The 26,381-nt window shown below is 39.6% G+C and overlaps 1 protein-coding gene across 1 annotated transcript in view; it reads right to left on the reverse strand.

The window, feature by feature from the left end:
- Positions 1-26,381, reverse strand: part of LOC107036124 (amyloid-beta-like protein) — a gene marked incomplete at its 3' end in the record, with an annotated part of 135,271 nt that overhangs the window by 70,657 nt on the left and 38,233 nt on the right. The gene's annotated exons all lie outside the window — the stretch shown is intronic.

A 26,381-nucleotide genomic window follows, 5' to 3' on the forward strand; every position in this document is an offset into this window, starting at 1 on the left:
TCGAGTTATAGACGTTTATTTCGAGTGGTCTCTACTTTTGACACCGACAGTAGAACGAAATCCAACTTATATGACGGTTCAAATTACTTGTTTGATTATAAGAGTTACTGGAAAAATGACGTGAAAAATAAAACGTGACATAATTTTAAAAATTCAAGTTTTTCAACTTCTTTTTTTGAAAATTCGGTCTTATGAGTACCTAGGGGTTAAAAAAAAATTACTCAAAATATTCTTATAGATGGTAGAAAATTTAAAATTTCGACGAGTCATGAATGAAAATCGGATGAATAGAACTGGAGTTATTGAAAAAAAAACAAGAAAACTAAGAAAAAATTATATCTCCGAAATGGGCTGTTGAAAAGATCTGATAAAATTTCAGAAATAGTTTTTCTAGAAAATCGAGATGAATTTTCAAGACAGTGAGGGTCAGCCGTTGACTCATTTGACGTTGAATACCTCATTTTTTCCCGCCAATATTCGCACATTCGACAGACTTTAAATTATTAGGTTTTGGAAACTGTCGCACATTAGCCAATGAACTTACCCACTAAAGTCATTGAAGGAATAGAGAACATAGAGAATTTACATGTATGAGACGACAGTGTTTTTTCTATGGAAACATGTATTAACAACTACGGTGGAAGAGCTCCGCTTAAAAGCCTTCCTAACAAGATCTGCGGAGCATTGGTTAATCGAATTCAAGAATACTAGACTAAACCGTAGTTAGTTGTGCCTTTTTCTGTTTCCGTGGTAATACTAATCTATATACTAATCCTCTCATTTCGAATGAATCTTCAGAAGCGAAATTACGCGGGTACTCTACTTTTCGTAATTTCAATTAATGATTCTACAAGTACCAGCCATGCATCTTGATTTCGTCATTTATTTCTCTGCGATATTTGTTCCAGTTGATAAACCTATATTGATGAGAATTCACTCCAAGTCCAGCCGCGAAGATAAGCCTTACTATCTTCTGACCGCTTTCTTCACTATGTGGAGAGCTCAGCTGAAGTCATTTTACAATTTGTCAAAAATGTAAACAACTAGCATAAGCGATAAATCGTCTAGCTTCTTCAACTCCAGTAAGAAAATGACTATCGATAATTATTATTAGTCAGTTGACTCAGCACCTTAGATCAGGTACTTATTCGATCTTGACTAGGATGTTCGAACTATAGGATAGGGTCCCCGGTCAGGATACGTTCAGGATCTTGAAAAAGTGTCCGAATTCAATGAGGCTTTATCAATGCTGATTCTGTCTTGATCAATCAAACCACGAGTGGATGCGAGTCGGAACCAGTCATTGAGACAGATCGCATTCTAAGATGCGGATTAGGCTTCAATCCAAGCAAGCGTTTCATTGCTGTTTCGTAACTGATCAATATCAGGTTTTATTGATCAGTCACTTACTTCAGCCTGATTTGAATTTCAACTTGGGTATAGTCCTGCGAAATTTTCTATATGGCTTGATACCGGGTCTGGTACTTTTGGTCCAAAAACCATTCGTCCAACACCTTTTCGTCCGATGGATTTTGGCCCAAAATCATTTGGTCCAATGACCCAAATCGTCCAAAAAAATTTTCGTCCAAAAACCATTTCGTCCACCAAAGGAACGCGTGAGGAACGTATCATGAATGTATTTGCAGACCGTAACCATTACAACAATGTCCTTGATTGGCTGCGCGGATTAGCCCACAATATAAAATTATAAAAACAAAAACAAATCATTTCAAGATGAATTAGACTGACTGACTCTCTCTACTGATTAAATTTTAATAAGTTCATTCCATGTATTCTCTACATTTATGTTTTCACGTAATTCTCGCATGTAAAGTTACTGAATTATTATTTTGATTAAGTGAGTGCATTCACAAGAGACCATCAATTATCTAGTTAACAAGAATAACAGCGTTCTTTTATTGATCATTATAGAACACTAGCGACTGCGTTGACATTTCGTTTAAATTTTGTGCATGAATTTCTCGGTAAATTTTCTTTGTTTGTAATGTTCCCCAATTCTTGAAAACAAAAATTGATGTTGATCGTTAATTTATTCTATCATTGTTGACATTTTCATTGAATTTTGTGCACGTATCAAATGTTTTTTCTTCATTTTTCCCGGAATTGGACGAAAAAATTGGTGGACCAAAAGAAAATTAGACCAAAAACACAATGGATGAAAAAACATTGGACTAAAAGTACCAATGGACGAAATGGGTTTGGACCAAAAGATATTGGACTAATGAAAATTGGACCAAACGTATCGGACCCCTTGAGACCGCAGTTGTAAATTCACCACCATTTCTCGAAACCACGTAAACCAAGTAAAATTGAAACGACTCCGGGAATGAGAGGAGTTCCGCAACTAAAAGCTATTTCAGTTTAGAGTGAAAAGTTTGTGGACAGTATCATGATCCTAAATACGTGATTGATTTCTTTAGCAGTACTCTTTTCTTCTATTCCCTACCTCCGATCATGGATATGAGCTGGAACCAGGCGGCCCCAGTAGGTAGTAAATACCTCAGTCGTAACGTATTCTCTCTGCTATCCAAAATGTAGAAACTTTGGTACGCCTATGATCGTCGCCGAGCGGCGAATTTTCAACCCGAAGGTTATGTCTTGGTCGGATGGAAAACAGTTCTTTCGATGATCTGCCTAAGACGGACGTTTATGTTCGCTTGAAGACGTTCTAAGCCAGAGCAATGTTTTTGAGATGGACGTGTTGTATTCGTCTCGCACCGAAATCCGTCCTANGCGTGAGGAACGTATCATGAATGTATTTGCAGACCGTAACCATTACAACAATGTCCTTGATTGGCTGCGCGGATTAGCCCACAATATAAAATTATAAAAACAAAAACAAATCATTTCAAGATGAATTAGACTGACTGACTCTCTCTACTGATTAAATTTTAATAAGTTCATTCCATGTATTCTCTACATTTATGTTTTCACGTAATTCTCGCATGTAAAGTTACTGAATTATTATTTTGATTAAGTGAGTGCATTCACAAGAGACCATCAATTATCTAGTTAACAAGAATAACAGCGTTCTTTTATTGATCATTATAGAACACTAGCGACTGCGTTGACATTTCGTTTAAATTTTGTGCATGAATTTCTCGGTAAATTTTCTTTGTTTGTAATGTTCCCCAATTCTTGAAAACAAAAATTGATGTTGATCGTTAATTTATTCTATCATTGTTGACATTTTCATTGAATTTTGTGCACGTATCAAATGTTTTTTCTTCATTTTTCCCGGAATTGGACGAAAAAATTGGTGGACCAAAAGAAAATTAGACCAAAAACACAATGGATGAAAAAACATTGGACTAAAAGTACCAATGGACGAAATGGGTTTGGACCAAAAGATATTGGACTAATGAAAATTGGACCAAACGTATCGGACCCCTTGAGACCGCAGTTGTAAATTCACCACCATTTCTCGAAACCACGTAAACCAAGTAAAATTGAAACGACTCCGGGAATGAGAGGAGTTCCGCAACTAAAAGCTATTTCAGTTTAGAGTGAAAAGTTTGTGGACAGTATCATGATCCTAAATACGTGATTGATTTCTTTAGCAGTACTCTTTTCTTCTATTCCCTACCTCCGATCATGGATATGAGCTGGAACCAGGCGGCCCCAGTAGGTAGTAAATACCTCAGTCGTAACGTATTCTCTCTGCTATCCAAAATGTAGAAACTTTGGTACGCCTATGATCGTCGCCGAGCGGCGAATTTTCAACCCGAAGGTTATGTCTTGGTCGGATGGAAAACAGTTCTTTCGATGATCTGCCTAAGACGGACGTTTATGTTCGCTTGAAGACGTTCTAAGCCAGAGCAATGTTTTTGAGATGGACGTGTTGTATTCGTCTCGCACCGAAATCCGTCCTAGACAGATTTGGCATGTTCATCGGAAATGAATTTGTCTCAGACAAATTTTTTATGTTTATGTAATTTTTTTTGGGTGAAAGAGTGGATACTGAGAATACATTACGATACAAATGAAAGAAATTATGAGGTAGAAACGATGTGTTTCAAGTGTACGGTACGATATATTACTCCTGCAATTGCTTTTGCAAATGTTAGAAAGGCAGTACTCCGCAGGTAGACACACTATTCTTCCATCACGGCTACTTCCTGCCCTAGCCTTCAAATTCACACTCAGAAAAATTATACAAACAGAAAAAATCGGTTCGAGATAGATCAAAATGAGATAAGTATACGAAAATATATGGATCCTGATACAAGAAAAACACAATACTTCTCCGACTAAGACAATCTTCAACCAAACACTAACGTCCGTCCAAAAAGATCAGGCGGAAAAAAAAGATTTTTAAATCGAAGACAAAGATCCCACTCATCGGTCCTCATTCTCAGGTACCGACGGGGATTGAGCAGTAATTATCGAATCGCGACGTCATTGTTACATCTGTTTATTGAGGATCTCCACAGCTTCGGCATAGCCTTCGCTTCATTATTTACTTGCAGTGATTTGGTTGACTCCGTCCACTGGCTGATCTTTAGTCAATGGTACCCGAGTCAAAATTTTACCGGGTCTCCCGACGGATTTTCAACGTTTTGAACCTACATTGCTTTGATGTTTAAATTCTCAGTAGATAGGCTAGGCGGGTTGTGGATAGCTTCGCGAAACCACCACCAGGGGCGCCACCGTCGTAGAAGGTTCTGGAATAGTGGCGCCATAGTCGCGGAACGTTCGAGAAGGATGACATCATCGATGACTCATCGACTCGCGTGGTAGGAGAATCCCTCTAAGACCTATTGGGACTTGTATGAAATATAATGACCCGTTGAAACTGCATGAAATCGGATATTGGCGCCACCGTCGCGGAAGGTTCGAGACGGATAACGTCATCGATGAGTCATCGACTCGCATGGTGGGGGAACCGCCTAAGTCCTGGTGGGACTTGTATGAAGTATAATACTATGAATACCTGTGGGCACATGGATAAAATTGGATATTGCCGTCACAATCGCGGAAATTTCGAGATGAATGACGTTATCGATGAGTCACTCGGGCTGATGACTCATTTACTTGCACGGGGGGGGGGGAACTCCCCATAAGTCCTAAAGATGTGCAAATATTTAATAACATTTGCAAACATTTTGCAAACATTTGACAGCAATTGCAAACATTTTGCAAACATTTGACAGCAATTGCAAACATTTTGCAAACATTTGACATTTTCAAATGCATGCAAACATATGCAAACAATTGCAAACATATTTGACATATTTGACAATATTTGCAAACATTTTGCAAACATTTGACAAAATTTGCAAACATATGCCAACATGTGCAAATATGTGAAAACAATGGTCGATTATTTTCAAAATGAATGATATCGGTGAGTCACTCAGACTGATAACTCATCGATGCGCGAGGTGGGGGTTTCCCGTAAGTTCTGTTGAGACTTGTCCAGAATAATCATAATGATGATAATATTGAGGAACGTTTGAGATAGATGATTTATTGATCTGCAGGGTGGGGGTAAGTCCTGTTGAGGTTTATTGAGGAATAATAAAAATATGAGATGAATGACATCATTGCTGCGGTCGATGACTCATCGATTCATGTGGTGGAGGTGTCTCGTAATTATTCATTATGGTGGCTTCCGGATGGATACCGCGTCTAGATTCAGCTTTTTGCCGACCTTTCACAAACATTTCAGTCTGCATCATCAGGGCTAGGTTACTCCGATACTGAAGCTTCCCGTTGTAAGGAAGTCCTTATATCCCCCCTAACCCCCGGAGGGGGTAGGTAGAGTGGTGGGGGGTATCCCAGCCAATCAAAATGTTTTTAATTGATCAGCTGGTGGTGTGGGAGGTGTCTCGTAAGGTGTCTCGGAGCATGGAGGTGTCTCGTAATTCTTGTCGAGCCTTGTATGGAATACGATTCCATGATGCCTCACAAATTCTTACGAAAGAATAATGTTATTGGTATTTTAGTTGTTCTGAAATATTCGAGAATATTAGACGTTTTATGAAATAGATCGCGCCACAATCATCGAATATTCTCGAGATGAATGACATCATCGCTCATATGGTGGGAGTATCTCATAATTCCCGTTGAGACTACTTGTATGGGATATGATACCATGATGACTCACAGATTCATATGAGGAAATAATGTCATTGGTATTTTAGTTATTCTCGAATATTCGAGAAAATTAGAGGTTTTTATAAGAGGTAGCGCCACAGTCGTTCAATTTTCTCGACGGATGACATCATCGCTCGGGCCGTAACTCATCGATTCGCATGGTTGTGGGTACTTCATAAATCCTATCGTAGCTTCAACGTGCAGGACATCAAGATCATCATTATTGACAAATAAGTTTTTTTGTGAAAGAATATTAAATTCAATATTATTAGGAAGAAAAATAGAAGGAATATATTTAATACTCAATTTAAAATAATTGTATGATGAAAATTATGCATAAAACAATAAAACCGCTTGTTTAAATGTTTAAAAAAGTTTATTCATTTATTGAAATGTGTACATTATTATCATTACTATGATTATAAGAAACAATCTGGGAAACTATTAGGTGTGACTTAATTTTTAGAGATTTTTTCTTCGAGCTTCAAATTATATTTAAAATAGCAATACATTCGCGGTCTTTTCTGGTTTTGAAAGGATCGGACAAAAGGTTTCAAAATGGGTTTCGGAACGACAAGTCAATGTAAGTTACATAACCTTTCATAACCTTTCAGAATAGCAGAGTTTACGATGGCAACTGATAACCAGCACATTTGGCACTGCATTTTATACGAATTCCATCAAGAAAAAAATGCTTCTGAAGCCCAGGAATCAATCTGTAGCGTTCTTGGTGCTGGCGTTGTATCTTATGAAACGTGTAATTATTGGTACAAACGTTTTAGAAGTGGTGATTTCGATCTTAGTGACCAGCCGCGTCCTGGACAGCCTCGAAAGTTTACAGATGCGGAATTGCAAGCTCTACTGGATGAAGACTCAACGCAAACCCAACAAGAGCTTGCAGCTCAGTTAGGAGTCACCCGAACAGCTATTTCTAAGCGTTTGCGTCAAATGGGAAAAATCCAAAAACTTGGGAGGTGGGTCCCACATGTGTTGACCGAACACAACCTAGGTCAGCGTATGAATACGTGCCTTTCACTGCTTGCCCGGCAACAAAAAAAGACCTCTTGTGGAGACTTGTGAGGGGTGATGAAAAGTATATTTTTTTACGACAATCCCAAACGTAAAACGTCGTGANGGTGGGTCCCACATGTGTTGACCGAACACAACCTAGGTCAGCGTATGAATACGTGCCTTTCACTGCTTGCCCGGCAACAAAAAAAGACCTCTTGTGGAGACTTGTGAGGGGTGATGAAAAGTATATTTTTTACGACAATCCCAAACGTAAAACGTCGTGAGTAGATCCCGGACAATCCAGTACATCGACGCCGAAACAGAACATCCACTTAAAGAAGATTCTCTTGTGTATCTGATGGGACATGAAGGGTGTGCTTCATTACGAACTCCTGGAAACAGGTCAGACGGTGACTGCGGAACGCTACAGTTGACAACTGAACAAACTGAGCGAAGAACTTGATCGGAAAAGGCCATTTACTGGGCAAGGAAGCAGGCAAGTCATACTGCTGCATGGCGATGCTCGACCTCACGTTGCTCGTGCGACTCAGAAGACTTAAACTTGGGATGGGAAGTTCTCCCGCACGCGGCATATTCGCCAAACTTGGCCTCATCCGACTATCACTTGTTCCGGTCCATGCAGCACGCCTTAGTGGATAAACAGTTTAAAACGCTGGACGATGTGCATAAATTCGTCGATGACTTTATCGCCTCGAAACCTGCAAGTTTCTTTCGCGACAGCATTCGAATGTTACCTGAGAGATGGCGCAAAGTCAGAGAACGATGGACAATGTTTCCAAGATTAAGTTCGTTGTTCTCTATTTTTTTACATTAAATAAATTTACTGAAAAATCTGTAAAAATTAAGTCACACACCTAATATATTGTTATATCCGGTGAAAGAAGAAATACGATACACACATTAAAAAGTTGGGGCGGTTTATTAATTACAATAAAATGGCAAGACACTGACAGTTGTACACGAGCTTTAAAAAGAATTACCGATCCATGTTCATCAGACAGTCCTAATTCAGGGTCTCCTTCAGGTCATTGACAATTGAATAAGGATTCGAAGGGGGATACGTAACACTACTCCCCCGCGCGAAAAGATTGCCGCCCCGGCAATCACACCAGGGACTATTTGAGGTATTACAACTTCGAGATTTTTTTTTTTTCAACGGAAGTTGTAATGAACTGAAAAATCTGAGAGTGGTAAGATCTCACATAGGGAGGGCCCTAGTCTGTTCTTCAACTAAAACCTCCCAGAAATCAACACTGAAGAATAGCCCGATGTTCAATTGTTTGATGCTATACAATGCAAACGTTTCTAGAGTGTTCAATACAATTTTCAGTTTGTTGTGTCATTATCTTCAAAAGAGTAATGTGTTATTATTCATCATCTATATTTCGATGGTGTGTGAGTGTCAATGTATAATTCGAATTTCACTTTCGAATTTCAGTTTGATAAAATCAGGTACATCGAATTCCCGATTCGGTCCCAGGATCTGAAAATGACTCAACACGAAGAATTCCTCAAGTTAAAAACATATTTGATCATGATTTTCATTTAACAAGAACCAGAAAGCAAATAATTATTTTTCAAAAATTATCTAAAATTTCAACATGTTGATAAATAATAATTGCGATTTCGAAAGCTTTCGAAATTATTCTAACTTAGCAAGAAAAATTAAGCATCATCCACTCAACACATACATCCATTCACTTGAAATGACTCAATTTAAACAAAGTAAGATATGCGATATTCAGGAAATTCTGTTAACCACAGATAAATGAAAAAAACTTCAGATCTGTCTGCTAACCATAGACAATAATCAAGCCAGTCTGTCACCCACGGACAATTCGTTAACCACGAATTCTTTCCGTTAATCACGGAGTCTCAAGTCTGTTAACCACAGACAATTCGTTAACCACAAATTCTTTCCGTTAACCACGGAGTCTTAAGTCAGTTAACCACTGACAATTTGCTCGTCATAGATTCATGAAACCCCAAGTATGTAACTCAGGCAATCTGTTAACCACAGATGATCAACTGAGGTTAGTCTGCTACAACAGACTATCTATCAACTATTCCTCTGGTCTTTCTTATCATTTTGATTTTTTTTAAATTCCTCCTGTTCAATTTTCAGTCATATATCAATCAAGTCAAGTAACGGTTTTCTGTCTGAATTAATCATGTGAAGTGACCCAACTATAAATGTAGAAGAAAATGAGAAAACGAAATGAGAAAACGAATTTTCAAAGCTTGGAAAATTGAATTTGTGAAGAGAATCCAATTGAATGATTATAATTGTCATGTTCGCAAAAACAGAGTTTCAAATTGTTCATGATTTCTCAATTGAAAGAATAATTTCTCTGATTGGTTTGTAGGAGATTTTGCCCTGCAATCTGTAAAAATAATGATGTGTTAAATGTTATTTCTTTTCAAAATCCATTTAGCTCGTTGGAAAATTCATCATTATAATGGAAGTAATATCGGCCACTGTAATGATAAAAATAATGAGACAAGAACATTCATTAATTTGTCTTTTCGGTCCTAATTCAGGAATCAATTCTCGAGCTCCATCTACAATCTTGAAACATCTGAAAATATTCAAATTTTTTAACTGAGGTGTGACATGGAAATTGTGTCCGTCAATTCCTTTTTTTTTATATTCTTCATCATAAGTAATCGGCCAACTATAAAAATTTCTGTTCGGATCAGATGAATTGGAAGCATTAGCATAAGAATAAGGATTTGCATTAGGTCATTAGGAAAAGAATTTTGGAAGTTATCTGTTGAATTCCTTTGAGGAGGATATGGTGACACTTGGACCCTCGAAGCTCATTCAGATACGTCTGGATGAAATGCAGGAAGCTGGCGGACATTGAAAGGCTTTGGGACAGATTCAGGTGTGTTTGGATACACTGGGGGACCAAATGAAGTATGCTCAAAGGTGCTGGAGTTGGTTGAGATCCATTTGGAGCTCCTGGATTCTCTGGAAATTGCTGCTGATAATTCAGAGAAAATCCTGGAACGCTTAAAGATGTTCAACTCCTAGGGGACGGTTGTTGAACGTTCACAGGAAATCCTGAGGTGTTCCCAGTTGTTAGATTCTCCAGATGTTGCTGTTGAGGGTTCAGGGGAAATCCGGAAATGTTAAAAGTAGATGGAGATCTCATAAATTGTTGTAAGAGATTCTGGAGAACTCCAGAGATGTTTAGAGGCACTGGATTTTCAGGTAGTGGTAGTTGGGAGTGTTAAGGAACTTTGTGGATGATCAGAGCGACTAGATATCCTAGTGGTCCTTGTTGAACATTTTGAGAAATTCCTGAAGTTCTTAGAGGGATTGAATTCGTTGGAAGTCATTGTCAGACGTTCTGAAGAACCAACGCTAAGTTTGGAACAATCGAATTGTCGGAGGATCCTTATTGAACATTCCGAAGGATTCCTGAAGGGTTTTAAGTAGCTGAATTTTTTGAGGATTCTAGTTGGACATTCTGAGGAACTTCTGCGATGTTTGCGACTGTCGGATTCTCTGAGAATTCAGGTTGAGGGGTCACACGAGCTTCGGGGATGTTTGGAGCGATTGGGTTCCTTCTCTCTCTCTTTGACGGTTTCTCGAATACTGGTGACGACGTCATATGTGTGGTCGGGGGATTTATTTCGGAAACGGTTGTCTAAATTGTCATGTTGAAATGTACCACGATATTGATGAAGTTCTCCATCAGTTGAAACGTGCGGACGAAAACCGGAAGCGAAAGGACCGAGGCGTTCTTCTGTCTTCTTCTCCCTCTTCCCGACAATTAAAAAGATCAAAGTGACTCACCAATTGATTAAAAGTTCCATTTTCCATAATCTCAATCATAGTCAATCCAAAAAAATTCAGTGGTAATGGAAATTTCCTTAAGATTCATTTGTCCTGATTTCCACCGTTTTGATTAATCCTTTACGCACGTGGATTTCACTCAAACCACTTCTGACACCAATGTTATATCCGGCAAAAGAAGAAATACGACACACACACATTAAAAGGTTGGGGCGATTTATTAATTACAATAAAAAGGCAAGACACTGACAGTTGTACACGAGGTTTAAAAAGAATCACCGATCCATGTTCATCAGACAGTCCTAATTCAGGGCCTCCTTCAGGTGATTGACAATTGAATGAGGATTCGAAGGGGGATACGTAACAATATCATTACACAAGTGGCTTGACATACCTCCAAGGAAGAGTGTCTGTTGTGTTATGTGAAATCATTCGTTTATCGTCTTCTCAACTCAAAACCAACTTCTGCTGGCAGATTGTGTGTACCTCAGGTTTTTTGCTCTGGATCAAATACTGATTTTCACAATATACTCATTATCAAAGAGACAGTGTTTATAATCATTAAACGTGATCTTCCTGAAAGTTGAAGCTTTAACACCTTTAGTTTTCTTCTTCTTAGCTTTATCATCATCTAACATCTTAAATGCCTATGTCTTCGCTCGGAGACCGACAAATTCAACCATAATTCGACCACTGTTTTCATCTTTCATAAGACCCAACACTTTCTTGTTCGCTAGCGGCATTCCATACTCATTATCCTGTCGATAGTCAGATGTATCGAACATGTGTATGTCTTGTTTCATACACTCGTACATATTGGGTACTTGAAATGACTATAATAATCTATCTGTATCAGTATACATCAATTTTGCTGTGTGTCCGAATTTAGATTTCACATAGTTGTAGTGATAATCGTACACCATCGTTTTCGATAAATCGAAGATTGTGAAACCAAGATAGATAAATTTCTTGGAATAAACGAATGTTCGATTCATTTCGATAATAACTATATCCGCATCAAACACCATACAGCTATGAAAGTTTTGTTTTGCTATCAAGGCTTGTGCACCATATCGACCACCCCAATGTATGACAAGCTTGATGTCTTTCTGCTTCCTAACATTTTCCATCTTTTTCCCGAACACAGCAATATTCATCAATTTATAGAAGTTGTTTTCGAATTCATTCTTTGATTGTTGTCTCTTATTAGTATTCAGATTAATGTAGGATTTCAACCAGGGCTTCTGATTGAATTTCAAGATACGATGAATATGTTTTAGTTTCATTCCAAGAGCTGTGTATTGTTTTAAGTTCCGGTAATGTAGCACATACTTTTCTTTCGGATAAAGTGTGGTTGCTAATTTTGCATGTTTGCTCCCGAGAGGGATGAAATGTTCAGGGCAGAGTGGAAAATCTTTATGTGATTGATGCAATTCTGTAGGATACTCCAAAGCAACTTCGAGGATATATCCCACTGGGGAATCGTCTGGAACATTTAGAATGTCTACAGAATTACTATCAGCCCATACAAATGAATCAAATGGCAAACTAATGCTCATCGTGGCCCCATATGAATTATTTACATCATAATACATAAAATAAAATGCTTCAGAATCTTTATCGTACAATTCTCCCATTAATAGATTATTCGCCTGAGCATATCTGTTCGTACATTGTGATACTTCACCTCTGATACCTTTCTCGATGAATAATATAATTTCAGGATCAATGAAAAGCTCTAAATTTACCCCCGTATATTTCAACATTGCATCAAAAGCTAATCCAGGTGCTATATAGTAATGCAATGGGTCCAATTCATAGGTAGAAAAGCAGCTACGATGAAAATTCGGAAATATATCGGCTAATAATAAGACATCAGTCTGCAGATAAAGATCTGAGCATTCTCCTAACGTCTCAATATTGAATTCATTCCATACATTCATAGCATGCTGATAATGTTCATCCTATACATGCTCATCCATCAATTTAGAATAAAATTCCCTTTCTTCAGGTCAAGCAGTTTCATCCAATTTTCGAATCCTTATTCAATTGTCATTGACCTGAAGGAGGCCCTGAATTAGAACTGTCTAATGAACATGGATCGGTGATCCTTTTTAAAGCTCGTGTACAACTATCAGTGTCTTGCCTTTTTATTGTAATTAATAAACCGCCCCAACCTTTTAATGTGTGTGTCGTATTTCTTCTTTCACCGGATATTACAATATATTAGGTGTGTGACTTAATTTTTACAGATTTTTCAGTAAATTTATTTAATATAAAAAATAAAGAACAACGAACTTAATCTTGGAAACATTGTCCATCGTTCTCTATGACCTTGCGCCATCTCTCAGGTAACATTCGAATGCCGTCGCGAAAGAAACTTGCAGGCTTCGAGGCGATAAAGTCATCGACGAATTTACGCACATCGTCCAGCGTTTCAAACTGTTTATCCACTAAGGCGTGCTGCATGGACCGGAACAAGTGATAGTCGGATGGGACCAAGTCTGGTGAATATGCCGCGTGCGAGGGAACTTTCTATCCCAAGTTTAAGAGTCTTCTGAGTCGCGGGAGCAACGTGTGGTCGAGCATCGCCATGCAGCAGTATGACTTGCCTGCTTCCTTGCCCAGTAAAGGGCATTTTCCGATCAAGTTCTTCGCTCAGTTTGTTCAGTTGTCGGCTGTAGCGTTCCGCAGTCACCGTCTGACCTGTTTCCAGGAGTTCGCCATGAAGCACACCCTTCATGTCCCAGCAGATACACAGGAGAATCTTCTTCAAGTGGATGTTCTGTTTCGGCGTCGATGTACTGGATTGTCCGGGATCTACCCACGACTTTTTACGTTTGGGATTCTCGTAAAAAATATACTTTCCATCACCCGTCACAATTCTCCACAAGAAGTCCTTTTTTTGTTGCCGGGCAAGCAGTGAAAGGCACGTGTTCATGCGTTGACCTAGGTTGTGTTCGGTCAATGCATGTGGGACCCACCTTCCAAGTTTTTGGATTTTTCCCATTTGGCGCAAACGCTTAGAAATAGCTGTTCGGGTGACTCCTAATTGAGTTGCAAGCTCTTGTTGCGTTTGTGTTGAGCCTTCATCCAGTAGAACTTGCAATTCCGCATGTGTAAAGTGTCGAGGCTGTCCAGGACGTGGTTCGTCACTGAGATCGAAATCACCACTTCTAAAACGTTTGTACCAATAATTACACGTTTCATAAGATACAACGTCGGCACCAAGAACACTGCACATTGATTCCCGTGCATCAGAAGCATTTTTTCCTTGTTGGAATTCGTATAAAATGCAGTGCCGAATGTGCTGTTTATCAGTTGCCATCGTAAACTCTGCTATTTTGAAAAGTTATGTAACTTACATAGACTTGTTCCGAAACCCATTCTGAAACCTTTTGTCCGATTCTTTCAAAAAACAGAAAAGACCGTGAATATATTGCTATTTTAAATATAATTTTAAGCTCGAAGAAAAAATCTGTAAAAATTAAGTCACACACCTAATAGTTTCACAGATTGTTTCTTATAATCTGTGACGAGGCACATTTATTTATTTTTTATTATTTTTATATTACATTTTTCCCACACACACTCAGCCCCCTAATACGTAAATCCCGCCATCGTTGGATACCTTCTCCCCAGCTTTTCCCCTCGTTAACCCCTTACCCTGGCCCCTGGAATCAACGACGAACAGCCGCCGAAGGAAGTCATCAGTTCCGGCCCACCTAGATCGACTACAGGAGCCGGTGCCCCCCTAGAAATGCCCCAGATACTAGCCTTGGATATTCACCGCCCTCGAGATTCACCATTGATACATCCCTGGACAATGATCGTAAGCACAATTCATACACCTTGGTTGGCCCCGATTCTTCACGAAGATGACACGATGGGACACGACAATTAGCGAATCCTCGCGAAAGAGGAAGGAGAAGAAAGCAGAGAGGAGAAAGAGGCACTCGCGCAACAGCTGCCCCGTAAATTGCCACGTGCGCCCCGATTTAATTATTAGAGAAGTGAAAAGTACCCTGGAAGTTATTATTATTTGATATTCTGATGGACGAAAAGAGGATTCTTGGTGTTACTGAGCTCATCCCAGCTCTAAACTTGGTGCCTTGGAACCCTGAGGAGGAAAGGAGGCTCTCCAGGAAAGTCCCCTGGTATTTTGAAGGAGTTACAAGACGTCGGTGGAATTCCCACGTGTTCGCTAGAGTAAAGCCCCGTCGTGAGTACGAGTTGTCCCCCTCATTTTCCCCTTGCTCTTGAATTCTATCCCTGAATCCCCCCCAACGGTGTGCCATACTTGTTTTCTTGATTTCCCCAGTAAATCCGTTTTCCTCGATCATTATTTCTTTCTTTGGTAATTCCCCCCCGACACATCTAGAATCATCCCTAACCATACTCCCCTTTTGTTTAAGCTCTAAAATCATCCCTCTTTTTACGTGTACAAAAGTGGCCTGGCCTCCCCCCCTCCCCTAGATCTCATGAAAAGGCCTCATTAACGTCTCTTAACAATCTAATTTGTAATTAAAGGAAATACAGTTGATTGTCTTAGAATATCCCTTATTTGTCCTCTTTCTTTAATTGCCCAGATCCTCATTTCAGGAATTATTGTTAATATAAATTCAGGAAAAGGTCACAAATCATGATAATGATAACAATGTACACATTTAAATAAATGAAAAAACTTTTTTTCCCATTTAAATAAGCGGTTTTATTGTTTTATGCATACTTTTCATCATACAATTATTTTAAATTGAGTATTAAATATATTCCTCCTATTTTTTCCTAATAATATTCAATTTAATATTCTTTCACAAAAAAACTTATTTGTCAATGATGATGATCTTGATGTCCTGCACGTTGAAGCTACGATAGAATTTATGAAGTACCCACAACCATGCGAATCGATGAGTTATCGGCCTGAGCGATGATGTCATCCGTCGAGAAAATTCAACGATTGTGGCGCTACCTCTTTTATAAAAATCTCTGATTTTCTCGAATATTCGAGAATAACTAAAATACCAATGACATAATTTCCTCATATGAATCTGTGAGTCATCATGGAATCATATCCCACACAATTCTCAACGGGAATTATGAGATACCTCCACCACATGAGCGATGATGTCATTCATCTCGAGAACATTCGGTGATTGTGGCGCGATCTATTTTATAAAACCTCTAATTTTCTCGAATATTCCAGAACAACTAAAATACCAATAACATCATTTATGTAATTAGGCCCCATAAACCTCGCTTTGCTCGGTTAGATCGCGGTTTTCGGGCCCACCGACATAAAATATTATATGTCACACGGCGATAAAAGTATTATCTGGCGCATGTGATTATAATCTTCGCCTTCGGCTCGGATTATAAAGCCACATTCGCCAGATAATACTTTTATCGCTTGATGACATAATATACTATTTCAGCGCTGAGTCCCGCTAACCGGCACCTATCGGCCTGTTCTGCGGCCGATAGGTGGCGATTAGCAGCCACGGACTTGATAAAGAGAAACGGCGGACTTCGTGTCCCGCTTTAGCGCTCCTAGGAGTGCTAACTGCGGCTAGCGCACGATAATATCTCCTTCTTCTTCTCTCTTCTCCGCCCCCACCCCACCCCTCCTTTGCGGGACGTCGTGATAAAAAATAGATTATGTCATTCGGACGATGGCCTCGGTTTGTGAGTCGTTTGAAGTTTGCAGCACTCCTCACAAACCTCGACCTATCGTCCTTATGACATAATCTACTATCTTTCGTAAGAATCTGTGAGGCATCATGGAATCGTATTCCATACAAGGCTCGACAGCATTACGAGACACCTCCACCACATGAATCGATGAGTCATCGACCGGAGCGATGATGTCATTCACCTCACATTATTATTATTCCTCAACAAACCTCAACAGGACTTACCCCCACCGTGCAGATCAATGAATCATCCATCTCAAACGTTCCTCAGTATTATCATCATTATCATTATTCTGGACAAGTCTCAACAGGACTTACGGGAAACCCCCACCTCGCACATCGATGAGTTATCAGTCTGAGTGACTCACCGATATCATTCATCTTGAAAATAATCGACCCTTGTTATCACATATTTGCCCATGTTTGCATGTTTGTAAATATTTGCAAATGTTGTCCAATCTTTGCAGAATGTTTGCAAATGTTTGCAAATTTTGTCAAATGTTTGCAAAGCCGAGTCGAATATCTGGACCTTATTCCCCCCTATTACCTCCTCGAGTCGAATATCTGGACCTTATTCTCCCCTATTACCTCCTCGAGTCGTATATTTGGAACTTATTGCCCCCTATTACCTCCGTGAGATATTTTTTCCTCCTTCCTTCATCCTATACATCCTGAATAACTCCTTATATGATCCTGCCTCATCCTAAAGACGTAAAAACCTTTCCCAACTGATACTTTTTTCCCCCTTCTCCTCCTGTCGAATGAAAAGGAATCATAAATCCCCTGAATTAACTCTGATAGCCAGGATGATTGAGTAGCTCACTATTTTGTTCATTTCTGTTTGCGATGAAAATTACTGAAATTCCCACCCTTATTTTTGACTGTCGTTTCTGACCGTTATTTTTGACGTGGAAATACATTGAAATCTATGGAGAAAGAAACTGGTGCAAAAACCATAATTCGTGGTAAAGGATCTGTTAAAGAGGGAAAAGTGGGGAGAAAAGATGGTCAACCATTGCCTGGTAAGGATGAACCACTCCATGCATACATTACTGCTAATAATTTGGATGCTGTGAAGAAAGCTGTTGAGAGAATTCACGAGATAATAAGACAGGGAGTAGAAGTCCCAGAAGGTCAACCCGACCTCCGACGTAATCAGCTTCGTGAATTGGCTCTCCTGAATGGAACTTTTTGTAAAAATGACAGCCCCAGATGCACAAATTGTGGAGCATCAGATCACAAATCCTGGATGTGTCCAGACAAGCCCAATGTAACCAATAATATCGTGTGCTCGAGCTGTGGTGGAGCTGGCCACATTGCGAGACTGCAGATCAAAGCGTCCGGGTCAGGGTGGACCAGCAGCTGCTGGAATGGGTGCGATGGGACCAGCTGGTGATAAAACTAAGATCGATGAGGAATACATGTCTTTGATGGCTAAACTTGGCGAAGGACCACCACCAGATCGTTCTAAATCGGGACAACGAGCTAATGCCAATCTGAATTATCCTGGATTATTTGACAAACAGCAAGCCCCACGAGCTTTAATGGTAGCCCCAGCCCATCCACCCCCTCAAATGATGCAGAATGGTCCAATGATGCCACCACCAGGTATGGTCCCTCCCTGGACCCAGGCAGACCCCAACAACATGAATGGTATGAACATGCAGTGGCAGCAGCCCCCACCCCCAGAAGTCATGCAGCCTCTGCCACCACCTCCAGGGGCTCAACCAAACCAGCCGAGTATTCCCTCAGTGATGCCCTGGATGAGAGGAAGCAATGAACCTCCACCACCTGGTATAGCACCACCACCAAGATATCCGGGCTGGCAGTCCCAGCACATGGGTGGTTGGCCACCAGCTGCTCCTCTACCACCACCTGCTCAGCAGCATCAACCACCAGCACCCCCTGGCATCGATCTAAACTCTTTACCGATATTTCTGGCTCAACCACTACCACCTCCACCACCCACCAGTTAGTTCGGACAGATTTATCGATCTTAGATGAAATTCTGAGATGAGGAAGACAGTTGTGAAGTAGATTGATTAATGTCAGGGTTTAGTTTTTGAAGGATATCGCGGAATCTAGGGCAGATAACGAAATTATTGTAGAGACCTTTTTTTAGGTCTTATCCTCCAAATATTTATAGTATATTTTCTAATTTATGAGAATAATTTTTCTGGCTACTTCACATGAATAGTGTAATTTTTCACACGAAAATGACAGTTCCCTGTGTACGATTCAAATTCCACACAATTAGTTCATAATGGCTATTTTGAATGTGTAAAAACATATTCTTCGAAAAATTCATAACAAAATTGGTAGCTGATTAATTGGAGTCTTGGTACTACTTTTATCATTCAAAAATTCGAAAATTGAAAAATTGAACAATTAAATATTGAAAAGTAATGACGAAAAAGTTACTTTCAAATAGTTGAACAAAAAGGGAAATAAACACTCAACATTGAAATTTGTAGAATTTTAGAGAAATTGGAAATTTTCTTTCTAACAGAAAAAAACAGCCAAAAAAAAATCGGGAGAGAGGGGGTTCACCAAATATTTCGTATGTTTATGTCCCCCCCCCTCCGACTTTTTACTGCTGTTTTTTCTGTTACAAAGAGGATTTCTAGTCTCTTTAAAATTCTATAAATGTAAATTTCTCAGAAATTCCATCATTATTACAAAATTATTTCGTTTGTTAGCAACATGAAGATTCTATAACACTTCAATCATTACAATTATTATCAATACATTTATTCGCGATGAGCCACACTAACCAAAGGGTGATTCGCAATGATCTTGCTTTATGATTAACACTTTCGCGGAATCCATTGTCTTCCTTTGAAGCCTCATCCGCAATTAAGCAATACAGCATGGGCGTCACGAATAGCCAGGAAATGTGATAAAGTCATTGACAGAGACAAATATGTGGAGCATATCAATAAAACTGCATCAAACAAAAGGCAGAAACGCGAAAAAACAATCCTAAAAGACTAAGACAATCCTAAGTCTAAAGACTCTTCTGAGCCCCCGGAGAAGAGACATGATGGATAGCCAGCTTCACCCACATGGATATCGCTAAAGGCTCCTCATTTACTTTTACTTTCATGTATTTCTTATATACGTTCATACAAACAATGTATATTAACAATTCTCATGTTAATAATTAAAAATAAAAAAAAATACCTCGAAAGGATTTGTAGGTTCTTTCCAGGAGGGATGAAGTGGAAAACATTTTAGGGGGTGCAGGCGATAAATAGGTTTAACACACCTCCTGTTTTCCTCCTGAACCCTCGGAATTTGGAAATAACTCGCACGTTCAGGCGGAAACCAGGGGGTCTTTCTGAATGTAAATACACCCTAACTTCATCCTGGTCCTCCTACTGATGATAGATGTTCAAGGGAGAATTCAGGTCCTAATATTCGACTCGGGAATGTTTCCAAATGTTTGCAATTGTTGTCAAATGTTGGCAAATGTTATTAAATATTTGCACATCTTTAGAACTTACAGGGAGTTCCCCCACCGTGCAAGTAAATGAGTCCTCAGTCCGAGTGACTCATCGATGACGTCATTCATCTCGAAATTTCCGCGATTGTGGCGGCAATATCCAATTTTATCCATGTGTCCACAGGTTTTCATAGTATTATATTTCATACAAGTCCCACCAGGACTTAGGAGGTTCCCCCATCAGGCGTGTCGATGACTCATCAATGACGTCATCCGTCTTGAACCTTCCGCGACGGTGGTGCCAATATCCGATTTCATGCAAGTTTCAACAGGTCATTATATTTCATACAAGTCCCACCAGGACTTAGGAGGTTCCCCCATCAGGCGTGTCGATGACTCATCAATGACGTCATCCGTCTTGAACCTTCCGCGACGGTGGTGCCAATATCCGATTTCATGCAAGTTTCAACAGGTCATTATATTTCATACAAGTCCCACCAGGACTTAGGAGGTTCCCCCATCAGGCGTGTCGATGACTCATCAATGACGTCATCCGTCTTGAACCTTCCGCGACGGTGGTGCCAATATCCGATTTCATGCAAGTTTCAACAGGTCATTATATTTCATACAAGTCCCAACAAGTCTAAAGGCCACCATACACGGACGTACGAGGTACGCGGACCAGCCGAAATTGAGCCTCCAAGAGACCAAGTTCGCCTGTGTGTGGAGGGTCACGGACCAGGTCCGCCAGACCGGGTCCGTGGCGCGTGGTCTTTCAAGACGGCTTGAAAACCGGGTCCGTCGCGTACCAAAATTGCCCTCAAGTTCGTCCGTGTATGGTGACAACGGACCCGGTACGCGGAGCAGGAGCATTTGCGCATGCGCTATCCCCAAAGAAAAAATGAATAGAATCTATTTTCCTTTAATAATATTCTTGTTTTAATAATAAAGTAATATTAAATAATTCGTCAAATATATTCATCATTCCCCTTGACCCAAATTATGAATTTATTGATTAGAAATTGAATCATTTTGCACGCGACAAAGTAATTCCTAATTTCTATGGAAGATCTAATGATCTTCGATTGGATTCTTATAGAGAATTCATCCAGAATAAGGGAATTAGTTTCTCCTGAATAAAATATTTCCATTGAAAAACATATATGAAATTATCCATTTACAGTGAGAATATTGTTGAAATGGATACGAAATATTAAAATGAAGACTTTTATTATATTTTTCATCATTTTTCAAGTAAAAACAAAAACATTCGATGATCGGAATACTTTTAATCGAAGAGATTCATCGCGGAATTGTTTAAAATCATATGAAGGTATCAATATCGCAGACATTCTGGTCGTTCCGTGTATGGGGGTGTACAGGCCACTGACCGTGTCCGCACGGACCGGGTCTGCGTACGCCGTGCGCCTGTGTATGGTGGCCTTTAGAGGGATTCCACCACCACGCGAGTCGATGAGTCATCGATGATGTCATCCTTCTCGAACGTTCCGCGACGGTGGCCCCACTATTCGAGAACCTTCCATGACGGTGGTGCTCCTGGTGGTGATTTCGCGAAGCTATCCAGAACCCGCCTAGTCTATCTACTATTCTCCGCCTAATTTTTACCGTACTTTCAACTTATCTCAACGTGAAGGCCCATGGATATTGAAAAACACTTAATATCCACCGTATATTAAACGTACTCTCAACGTTAATGACGTTTGTTTTCTGTTAACGTACGTTGTAAGTTTCGACGTCCACATTTGATTGTATCAAGGTCATTATTGACGATAATTAAAAAAATCATTACCGTGTTAAAGACTCACGTAACTAAATTATTAGTGTTGGTACATTAATAACATTAGTTCGAAGTTCAAACAATCGTGCGTCTGAAGGATGAGTTGGGTCCAAGGGTCAGAAGGGTTAGTTGAGTATAAGGGTCAAATGAGTCTGAGGGTCAGATCGATCCTGAGGGTCAGGTGAGCCAAAGGTCATCTGACTTTTAGATTGAACTGACCCTTAAACTCAACTCAGCCTTTTACTCATCTGACGTTTAGATTCGCCTGACCCTTCGTACTCTTTTGACCCTTAGGCTCAACTGACTCGTGTGATCCTTCAAACTCAACTGACCCTTAAACCCGCTTGACCCTTTGTAGCTGTTTGACCCTTAGACTCAACTGACTCTTAGATTCGCCGGATCCTTCGGACTCAAATAACCCTTAGACCCATCTGACCCTTAAACTCAACTGACACTTGGACGCAATTGACCTTTAAACTGAACTGATGAAGCCTTTGCATATCTGACCCTTACTCAACAGACCCTCAAATTCGCATGATCCTTCGGACTCAACTAATCCTTAGACCCATCTGACCCTTAAACTCAACTGACACTTGGACGCAATTGACCTTTAAACTGAACTGATGAAGCCTTTGCATATCTGACCCTTACTCAACAGACCCTCAAATTCGCATGATCCTTCGGACTCAACTAATCCTTAGACCCATCTGACCCTTAAACTCAACTGACACTTGGACGCAATTGACCTTTAAACTGAACTGATGAAGCCTTTGCATATCTGACCCTTACTCAACAGACCCTCAAATTCGCATGATCCTTCGGACTCAACTAATCCTTAGACCCATCTGACCCTTAAACTTAACTATCACTGAGGCGCATCTAACCTTTAAACTCAACTCAGACTTCTACTTATCTGACCCATAATCAACTGACCCTTATATTCACCTGACCCTTCGTACCATTTTGACCCTCAGATTCGTGTGATTCTTCGGACTCGGCTGACCCTTGTATCCATCTGGCCCTATGCTGAAGGTTTTACGCTTATTGATAAAAAAATCCATCTGGCCCTCATACTCATTTGACCCTTAGATTTATTTGACCCTTAAACTCAATTGATCCTTAAACTCAACTGACAGTTGAACACAACTGACCCTTAAACTCAACTGAGCCTTTTACTTATCTGACCCTTACATTCGCCTGACCTTTCGTTCTCTTTTGACCCTTAGATTCAACTGACCCTTTGATTCGCGTGATCCTTCAGACTCAACTAACTCTTACACTTATCGGATCTTCACACTCACTGACTTTTATATGAAGGGTCCCACCCTTAGACGCCTTAGACCTATATGGACTCTAATTCCCTCTCATCTCCTCCCCCTGCTGCTTCCCTCTTAATTTCCTGTATTACTCTATTGCCTACTTTCTTCCTGTTTTTTCCTATTTTTCTTCTTATTAGTTGCTTATATAAACCCGAAAAAAAATACAACTCCCCACAAGCAACTGGACAGCTCAGAAGCATACCGGGATATCCTGCGTTTACTGAGCTTGAGCAGTAGCGAGTAAAACCAGAAAAAGGATGGGTGACCGAAAGGGAACATGGCAGAACTACAAGCAGAGATATCTCGAGAACCAATGGACCGATCTTTTTTTCTTTTTTTCCCTTTTTTGTTTCCCTGAGTTAATAATATTTATATTTTTGGCATTCTTGCACCGATTAATTTATGCAAGATTTAATCAATTAATCGATGTTAGAATGGAACTGGTAGTGTGAAGAGGGTAGGGGGGGAGGAAGGAAGGAAAGAATATACGGTAGAGGAACGTTGGGGATACGTTTAGTTTCAACCTAATTTCAACGTACAATCTGGAAAAAATGGAAAAAAGAGACGGTATTTATGTCGAAAGTAGGTTGAATCGGTGCATTTGAGCCTGTACACTGGACGACGTACTTTCAACGTCCTAAACCCACCAGTGGACCTTGAAACTACGTTGAGAGACCCGGTAAAATTTCGACTCCGACCATCGATTAAATTCGAATATACATAATTAATAAATTTTTTTATATTTTCTTTTTGGGACTCTGCACCAACCACATCCACGTCGTGAGTCCTGGTTCACGCAGATGAGTTGCTCAGGTTTGAATCCTTCACCAATAACTATTGCTTCCTTTAGGAACTTGTTTACTTCATTGAGAGAAAAGAATTTTAATTCTTCAAAATGAAGGGATATCCATATAAAATTACTTTCATTTTATTGTCGTAAGAAGGTACGACGGAGTTTAAAAAGGAAGCCCTTCCATTGACATTTATAAAAACTGATGAATATAATAAGAATGAACCACAGGAATAATGAACTTAAGACTCCACGACTTATACTTATATTTTTTTGCACCAAAGTAGTACATAGTACCTGTGAAGATGTTCGAATTCTAAGGTTATACCAATCATTACCAAACCATTTTAAAGATAGTTTTGAATACTAGATGTGGAATAAATGAATTTACCCGGTTAACTACATTTACTCCTGATCTTTTTAAACGTCTCATCAAACGTAGAGTTAATTCCCGGTGGCTTGGCGCAGTGGGTAAGTTCGTTGCCTCACAGGCGAAAAGTTCCAAGTTCAAATCCCGGCCGGGTAGAACGGTGCGATCTTACCATTTAAAGTCTTGATCAGCATCGCAGTATACCCTAAGCGGGTCGAAGCGATGTAAACTAACGATAAAAAAAAACGTAGAGTTAGTCTTTTCTAAATGTTTCGTTACAATTATTGAACGAAACGGAATCGAGCTTGGTGATGAAAAATGTGTCATGTATCACGCGAAGTCATCAGATCTACTAGCTGATGAGCCGCTTTTAGTACTAACCTTGCTATCTGCTGAATAGAAAAGCGATTCACCAACTCCAATAGCCCAAAGATGATAAAGAGTAGGAACAATCAAATTCAAGCGATTGGTCTTCATAACACTGTTTGTACAAATTTATGAAGTACTATTTTTGGAAATATTGAACTTTCGGTTTATATGCGGTATAGGCTTGAGAGGTTAAAAGGCTTTATTAGCAAGGTAGTTAACCACTATCCTCAGCAAGTATGTTAGTACTTTCATTCAGACACTCGACTCCATTGAAGGCGTGTGTATTCACATTTGAGGATACACCAAGCCGTATATGCATTATGAAGATTCATTCGACCCCGTCATGCTTAACGGGAGAAGCAGTTATCGCTGATATTTTCACTTTTTATGGAAAACATCATTTTGAGACACGTATCGTTCACATCTAGAAAAATTCGGTGCGCTGTGTTGATGGCGAATTGTGAAAGACGCTCAGAATTCCCTTCAGATGAAGGAGTTTGATATTCTAAGCTCTTCCGCAGTCTTTCAGCAGTTGTTTCTTTGTGCCTAGGTGAACGTGCTATCTGTTTGAAACGTTTGGTGAAATTGTCCAATGTCCATTGGTGTATGTGTGAGTCCATTTCAATTTCAATATCAGTGTTAATATTACTGTTAATGTTAATGTTAGAGCCCATGTCAATAAAGTCATGAGGCTCCACTTTTATCTAACCTTCTATATCCTCATCTTATCAATTTTTTCCATTTTCAAATGTATTTTCAATTCTAAAGATGGCAGAATTTGTTACATGAGGTATTTTATGCCAACGCCCGCCATAATTTAATAAACAGAGATTTTTTGCTGGATTGCCTGGATTAAAAAACTATCTGCAGTTTTTTTTCGAATTTCTATAACTCACGTTCTAATCAACTGATTTCCATTTATCAAGCATCAAAATGTTTCATTTTACTGGCTCACATACAAAACAAGTATTTTTGACACTGCTTCTACGTTCACCTCGTGCCGAAAATTGCCTTTTCGTTTACTCATATACGAAAAATAGACGAAAATTCTTTTCGTTTACATGTATGGTACATGGGGCACCATCACTGTCAAAAAATGTTGTTCGACACATGTGAGATGGGAATTTGCACAAGTGTGTTTCACATGAGCTGAAATCGAATAGGAGCTGACTCGTAACGAAATATACTATAATATTTTGGCAATGCTAGAAGTTGAGTAATCTTCTGGAATAGTATATTTCGATACGAGTGAGATGCAATTTTTACGAGTATGAAGTTGGCGGCTCGAGGCGAAGCCGAGGGCTGCCGATCACACGAGTTAAAAATTCCCGCCTCATATGTGTCGAGCAATATTTTTTAACAGTTATGTTACGTTCAACGAGTGGCTGAACGAGTGGTTCTCTTAGAATTCTTTAATGCCTAAAGGAGGTTAGGCCGTGTATGAGGTGAATTTGAGAGTGAATTTCTGTGGGTCCCGGTAGCTTAGTCGGTAAGAGTGCCCGGCGCGTATCCGGGAGACCCGGGTTCGATTCCCGGTTGGGTGAAGCGAAAATTTTTTCTCTCTAAATTCTAATTCTCTTAGAATTTATTTTTTTTTCTCTAAATTCTAATTCTCTTAGAATTTTTTTTTTTGCGCCGGGCCT

Source organism: Diachasma alloeum, unplaced genomic scaffold (assembly GCF_001412515.2).
Source record: "Diachasma alloeum isolate Michigan unplaced genomic scaffold, Dall2.0 Dall_scaffold_00206, whole genome shotgun sequence".
NCBI classification, from domain to species: domain Eukaryota; kingdom Metazoa; phylum Arthropoda; class Insecta; order Hymenoptera; family Braconidae; genus Diachasma; species Diachasma alloeum.